Raw genomic sequence first — 7,421 nt, 5'->3', positions numbered from 1 at the left:
AAATTCAGATGCAACAAGATATGCATTTGGATCCAAAGTAGAAAAAATAATGCAGTCATGTTTCATTGAAAATAAATAATAATTTAAATATCAAAGTGCATTGAACAGAATGACATTTAAATTGCAGATATTGAATTCTGGTTAAATTGATTTCCACCAACTTCCATGTCATGTGTTTTAGAATGAATATACTCAAAGATTTTCATAATATATCATATATGCATTATATATATTATACATATATGCACATATACAAATAAAGTTATATTCTTCTTTTGGGATACAGCGAAAGAAAATACAGGGTTAATAATGAAAATGAGAAATTATTTAGATGATGATGTGCCAACATGTTAATTCTTTAATACACTTTTATGATATTAATGCAAATTATGTGAACTTTTAAGTTTAAAGATGTATTAGCAATTGGTTTACCTTAAAAACATTTGCAGAAGCACTGCATAAATACAGCTCTTTTTTGTCTTAGCAGAAATTTTACATGTATTTTATGCCTCTATAACTAACATTGCACAGGATGTGCCACAGAATATATATATAGCTTTAGCTTCTCAGAGATGCTGTGCTTACTTCCTTGCTTTAATGACTATTTCACTTTCAAATGGATTTATTAACAGAAATAAGTACACTCTAAACAGATGGTTGTCAGAAATCTGCTTACTTCAATAAAATAATTGAGAGTTAACAAACATTTCTAGCTTCATGTAGTATAAAGCACCATCGCATTAAGTTGCCATAAGGAATCAAGCACATAGAACATTTTTTAAAGATAACTCATGTTTATGTAGTTTTGATTTCAGCAATATTAAATACGTAAAGTTCATGTGAAAATGACTAATCCAAACCTATAAAAGACACTCACTAAATAACACCTATAATTGTCAAAGCTTACATAAACCCTGTTGAAACACCTGCAAAAATAAGATCAGGTACAGTCAAAATGGGAAGAGATTAATTGTAGTTTTTACTCAGAAAAAATAATAAGCTAAATGTCTGAATATTTATGATTGATATACCTTAAAACTTTTTCTCCAAACCTTCTGTATCATAAAGTAAACAACTTTGAGAATATCCAAAATACATAAACTGCAATAAAAAGTGTCAGATAAAATGCAACATTAATCTTTCTCTACTCTATTAAATGCCGTGTAGCTAGTAGGATGTTATTACAGCATATGAAGGTAAGGCATTATGATTAAGATAAAACAGAGCTAGACAACTGAACATCAAACAAGGGATGATGTTTAAAGTTAGGCATTTTTTCATAAATGCTGTAGAAAATTAAAGAACAAGTAAAGAAAAAGCACATGAAGAAATAAGGGTGCTATTCCTTTTTCTAGGACATGCATGATCTTCCTTTCCTAATAGAAATGTATAGTGTTTATTCTCTCTAATTCCATCATTTTTTCTCCATTTATTTGCCTAGACATCAGCTGAGCTTATTCCACAGTGATTTTATACATGTATATCTATATCTATTTATCTATCCATCTTTCTCACATTTATATACACCTCCATATAAACTTACTGTGTTCAATTAGATTTATCAATTTAATCATTTTACATATTTCAATTAGATTACAAGCTAAACTGGATTGTAGCATTTGAAATAATTGCTCAAAAACTAAAGAAAAAAAAAAGTCCAAAAAAAAAAAAATAGGTCCAGCCACTGTGGCTGAGCAGTAATGGGAATACATTGCAAGACTGGAGACTATATGGCTGAATACAGGTTTAGATCCCAGGGTGGGCCTGAAAACACTCTGGATATGTGTGAGGAACCCAGGATTCTGAGAAGCTAGAGCAATGGAGAAGAGGATTTGTATGTGAGATCCTGTCAAAAGTGCTTCTATCTTTCTCCCCCTCTGTTTCTACTGAGAGCATGTGTGCATAATCTCATTCATTAAAAAAAAAAGTTAGTACTCATAAATAAATCATTGGAATGCATAAGAGAATATCTTAAAAATATTTTGAATCATAATTCACAAATTTTATTTATAAGGGGAACTGTAAAGATCAATTATTCTACTCAAATCATACTCCAGAATTATTTTGTTTTATAATTTAATGATAAATATAAGTCAAATATTTAAAAGATGCATTTTCTAAATAATCTGATCCTCTTAAATAAGGAGTTAGTAGGTTTTCATCATCTATGCTTTAAGTGAAAAGATCAAGGGAATATGACTTTGAAATTTGTAGAGGTGATTGACATCAATGCATTTTAAAACATCACTAAGAGTATCTAGTCTTAAGACAGGTTGAGCATCTCTTAAAATCACTCTGATCTTTGATTTTGTTTGAGAATGTTTGGAAATTTTTTCTTTTTCAATGTATTAACTAGCAATTATAAATTCCAACTTTTGCTCTTTATTCATCTTTGCTTTTGGTATTGATCTTGAATCTTGCATGGAGGGAATTAGAATGTCAGAGAAACTGGAGAGCCTTGCTGTAGTGATCTCATGTCAGTTAATGGATGGAACAAAGCTCTTCTACTCTTACTGTCAGAAATTTCTATTTATCTATCTATTTATCTATCCATCTATCTCACATTTATATACACTTCCATATAAACGTGTGTTTAGTTAGATTTATCAATTTAAATCCTCTTTACCAGTGAGTGGAAGCTGTGCAATTAATGGAATGACTATCTTTCAGTGTTTGCCTAGAATGATGACCACGGTTAATGTGTTTGTAATAATGACACTGACTTTATATGTTTTCTGGAAGATAGTTAATAAACCAAACAATAAAAATGAGAAAATGGGTTACACAAAATTTCTTTCTGTCTTTAGGTTACTTGATTAAAAGAAGAATGTGATTGGGCAGGAACTTACTCCCTTGCCACAGAATGGTTCTTTGATAATATCCTGCTGGTTTTGTTTACTTTAGTATAATCTTCTCTTTTGTGAAATGCAGTATAATGATCTCATGCTTCGAGTTGTTGCGAGAAGATTTTCTTGGTCTAATCACTCCTTGAAAAACACTCTTTATTTTATATACATGATATTAAATCATATTTCCAGCTAATTATTTGCATTTAAACATGCTGAGCATGTTTCTCAAGCTGCTAGGTCTAGGATTTGAGCTGCATGTTGGCCGTGAGGGATCTGGCTGCCTCAACCACCAGGACCTGGAGCCAGCACTGTAATAGTTCAAATAAACAAACACTACCTATGGTATATCCACCATACTATTCTCAAAATGGTTCCCTCAGTCTTAGTGAGAAAGTCTATTTTAAAGGGTATGTTTGAAAAAAAATAAGAATATGATAACTTATTTATTATTATTATTATTATTTAGAGAGATGTTTGCTATAGGGCACAGGCACTTTATAGAGAGACCTAGAGAGACAGAGAGTGAGAAATTACCCCCCAGGGAAGATGACCATGCCGCAATCTCTCTCTTCCATTCTTCTCTCAGGATTTTGGTCACCCACACACATGCGACTGCTGCTAAGTTTAAGTTGCTGAGTCCAGGACTAGAACCATGCTTGACTACATGGAAGTTCAGCAATGTAAACATTACACCATCTGCTGGTCCCAAGAATATGATAATCTTCTTAAAATCAAATTGATTATCTTAGATTTCTCACTGTCTGAGAAGAAGCAAAGAAATAATAGAATAAACACCAGTGATGCTAGAGTAAGAGAGAAGGCTATGAACACATATATATGCACAGATAGATAAATAACTAGTTATGAATATACGATTTTCAAGAGCTAACACGCATACATATATAGTTCTTGTTTTTGTTAGTTATTTGTTTTGTTTTTGTTTTTGCTCAGGGTTACAAGGGCTCACTGGAGAGAGACAGAGAGAGGAAGAGTGAAAAATCACCGACAAGTAGAGATGGCCGCATGGCAAACCCTTCTCCTTCATTCTCTTCTAGGGAATTTGAACACACACTTGGCATGAATATCAAGCCACCAGATCTGAGTCTTGAACTGCGGCTGTCCATGAGGGTGTACAATGCCTTAAGTACCATGCCACCTGCTGCACCTCCCTCCTTCAAGTGCCTAGAAGCACTTGACAAATGGCAATGAACATTCCCAATGCTTAGATTTTAGTTTCCAAGTATGTTTTTACAAAAGAAATTTCCAGTGTTATACAGTATAATAAGGTAACTATAGTTGACAATTTACTGTCTAGCTCACATTGCCTTAACAGGATTTTAAATGTCTCCAACACAAAATGATAACAAATATTCGAGACAGTGAATGTGCTAAATGCCCTGATTTAGTCATTAGATGTTATGTTCTTGTGGTGAAAAATTACATTGTACTTCAAAAATATGTACAATTATTCTATTTCAATAAGAATAAATATTTTTAAAATGAGTAAAATGAGAACCCAATAAAGAAGTGGTTGAGGTGAGCTGCTGTCATGTCATTCTCAGTGCTGAGGGCCTACCTGACCCACTAGCAGAAGGTGATACACCTGTATAAGTGGGCACTGCACCACCTCAAGTCGTGGTGCATCCACAGGGACAAGTATCGGTACTCTGCTTGCTTGTTAAGAGCTCGATTTGATGAACATAAAGATGAAAAGGATATGATGAAGGCTACCCAGGTGCTGAGATAGGCAGAGAAGGAATTCTGGTACAACCAGCACCCACAGCCATACATCTTCCCTGACTCCCCTGGGGGTACCTCCTACGAGAGGTACAGTGCTACAAGGTTCCAGAGTGGTGCTGAGAAGACTGGCATCCTTCTGAGAAGGCGATGTATCCTGACTACTTTGCAAAGAGAGAGCAGTGGATGAAGCTGGGAAGGAAAGACTGGAGTGAGAGATTCAGCAGCTGCGTGAGGAAAACCCCCTTCTGGTCTCAAGAGTGAAACTTTGTCCCCTGCGCAAAAGGAAGGTGATTTGCCCCTACTGTGGTAGTATATCATGACCAGACTCCAGGAGCGGCCCATGTAGAGAAAGAACCTCAGTGGGACCAGCAGGTGGTGTGGTGGTTAAGGCACTGGACACTCACTCCCACATGGCCAACCATAGTTCAAATCTTGGACTTGGTGGCTTGCTTTCTCACTTTCTCTCTCTTTCTCTGTCTCTCTCTGATCAAATGAAATGAATGAATAAATAAAGTTAAATAAATAATTCTTTTTTTAAAAAAGAGAAAGAACCTCAGTATTTCCACAAGCAAGTGAAATAAGTTTCAGAACACACACACATTTGCCCTTATATAAATAACCAAACCTAAAAAAAAAAAAAAAATTTAAAAAGTGCTGATACCAAGGGGTGGAAATGCATAATGAGCTAAAAAAAGAAGTGCAAGCCAAAAGAATGGGAATGTCTGATAGAGCTTCGCTGGGAGGGAAAAGAGAAGGGCTATTAATTGTTGGAGTAGCTGATTAAATCGACGAGCCCAAAATGAAAGAGTTAATCCTCAATCACTTATTACAACGGAATGAGCAAACGTCTAAAACCTAAGAAAATGCTGACTCCCCTTGTTCCATTTATCCTCGTGGGAAGATGCACTGGTCAAGGGCCAGGTACATCAGCTCAGATGTGGGATTTGTCTCACCGTCAAGGGAGTCTCAAACAGTTTTATGGACCTAGGGTGAGAAGGAGGGTTAAGGGAGTAAGTTAGGAGTGCAGAAGAACTGGGTACTTAAAGTAGAGAAAAATGTTTTCAGGTTTTCCCCTAGGGCCCACCTATAGGGAGATCTCAATAAAGGCACTTAAAATTTTCTGTCCAAAGTCTGAGATAAAAGAGTTATAAGGATGAGGGTGCTGAGGCAGGGAATAAAATTTGCTATGCACGTGACTATCCAGAAGGGCTGGACTCCTTGACTGACTGTCTAAGGGACTGCAATGTACCAGCTGTGGCTTGGGGAAAGCAGCTTTCTCTTGTGAGGCTCTCAAAGTATGCATATGATCAGGACTGGAAAAAATCACACACAGGTTTCAACCTGAAACTGTACCTCCCTGGACCCATCAAAACAGCACGAGTATCAACAAGTGTTCTGCATGTCCTAACATGGTACAGCATACAAACAAAGGAAAACAAAATACAAGAGTACTGGATAACTCAGAGACAGAATTCATGATCAAAATACCTCAGCTATCATTGCTGCATGCTAAAATTAGTGAATTTTGGGCCAGTGGATGGTGTAGTGGTTAAGTTACTGGACTCCCACATGGCTGACTGTGGTCTGGGTCCCAGATCTGACGGCTTGAAACTCATGCTGGGCACGTATTTGTGTATGCCCAAGATCTCCAGTGAATAAGGGAGGAGAAAGGATTGTGATGTGGCCATGCCCCCTAAGGGATATTTCTCACTTTCCCTATCACTGCCTCTCTCTTTCTCTATCTCTCGATTGCACACACCCTAAGGCAAAAAACTCTTTTTAAAAAATTGATGGATGTTTGGATACATCAGTAGTGTCGTGGCCCTTATGGTCCATATGGACTTCAAGAACCAGGAATCTCCTGGACTCAGAAAGAATAAGAGAGAAAGAGAAAGAGGAAGACCCTTAATTGATGGGGCGCTCTTGCCCCAACTCCACCCTCCAAGATTCTATGACTCTCATCAATATAGTTTCTATTTCAGGATCCCAAAGAAGGAGACCTACATTCTCTTGTTTATCAATAACATATACTGTACTCAGTCTCCCAGACCCCCCAAATAATAATAATAATGGGTAGAACAAGAAATAGAAACAAAATATCTGCATAGTTTTTATAGCATCCCCACATAATATTTATTATTCACTAAGTTTGTTTTAATATATGTTCACATTTTAACATATTTTTATAACTTGTTTTTACCTTTGTTCCTCTTTTTAGGTTTATTTGTTTATTTTTCTTCATGAGAGAGAGAGAAAGAGACCAGACACCCAACAGAGTCTTGCCACACTGTAAATTTTCCTCAGTCTTCCAGGAGATGTGTTTGAGTCCATGCAGGATATGAACCCTAGGCCTTCCAATATGGTCCCTGCATTGTGTATTGGTGCTGTTACACCCACACCACCATGGCTGAGCCTAGTTATAGTCTTTGCTCATCCCTCTGTAAAGAGTGGGAACTTAATTTTCTCCCTGAGGAACGAGCTGGACATATTGACACACTTGTCATGGCTGTACAATTGTATAGATGAGTGTGTATATCTATGGATTTTTATATTATATGCAATAATACATATACACATATATGAAACATGTGAACACATACACATTTATGGAAAGGGAAAAAGAGTAACCTCGGAGACACTTTCTATCTTAATCTATTTGTGCTGTAGTAACACATATTTAATACCAAGTAATTTGTAAAAAACAGAAGTTTTTTCTTGTGGTTCTGGAGAATAGAAGTTCAAGATGACAGCACCAACAAATCGGTTGTCTGTCAAAGGCTAATCTCTGTCTCAAAGGTGGCACCTCCTTGCTGCACTCTTTGGAGAGGACAA

General features: G+C 36.2%; 1 pseudogene; it reads left to right on the top strand.

Annotated features, from left to right (window-relative positions):
- Window positions 1-4,398: 4,398 nt before the first annotated feature.
- On the top strand, window positions 4,399-4,935 carry LOC102470872 (NADH dehydrogenase [ubiquinone] 1 beta subcomplex subunit 9-like; annotated as a pseudogene).
- Window positions 4,936-7,421: the final 2,486 nt, after the last annotated feature.

Source organism: Tupaia chinensis, unplaced genomic scaffold (genome assembly GCF_000334495.1).
Source record: "Tupaia chinensis unplaced genomic scaffold, TupChi_1.0 Scaffold147665_1, whole genome shotgun sequence".
NCBI lineage: Eukaryota > Metazoa > Chordata > Mammalia > Scandentia > Tupaiidae > Tupaia > Tupaia belangeri.
Note: the sequence above shows the minus strand (reverse complement) of the source record. Positions and strands in the feature narration are given on the sequence as shown.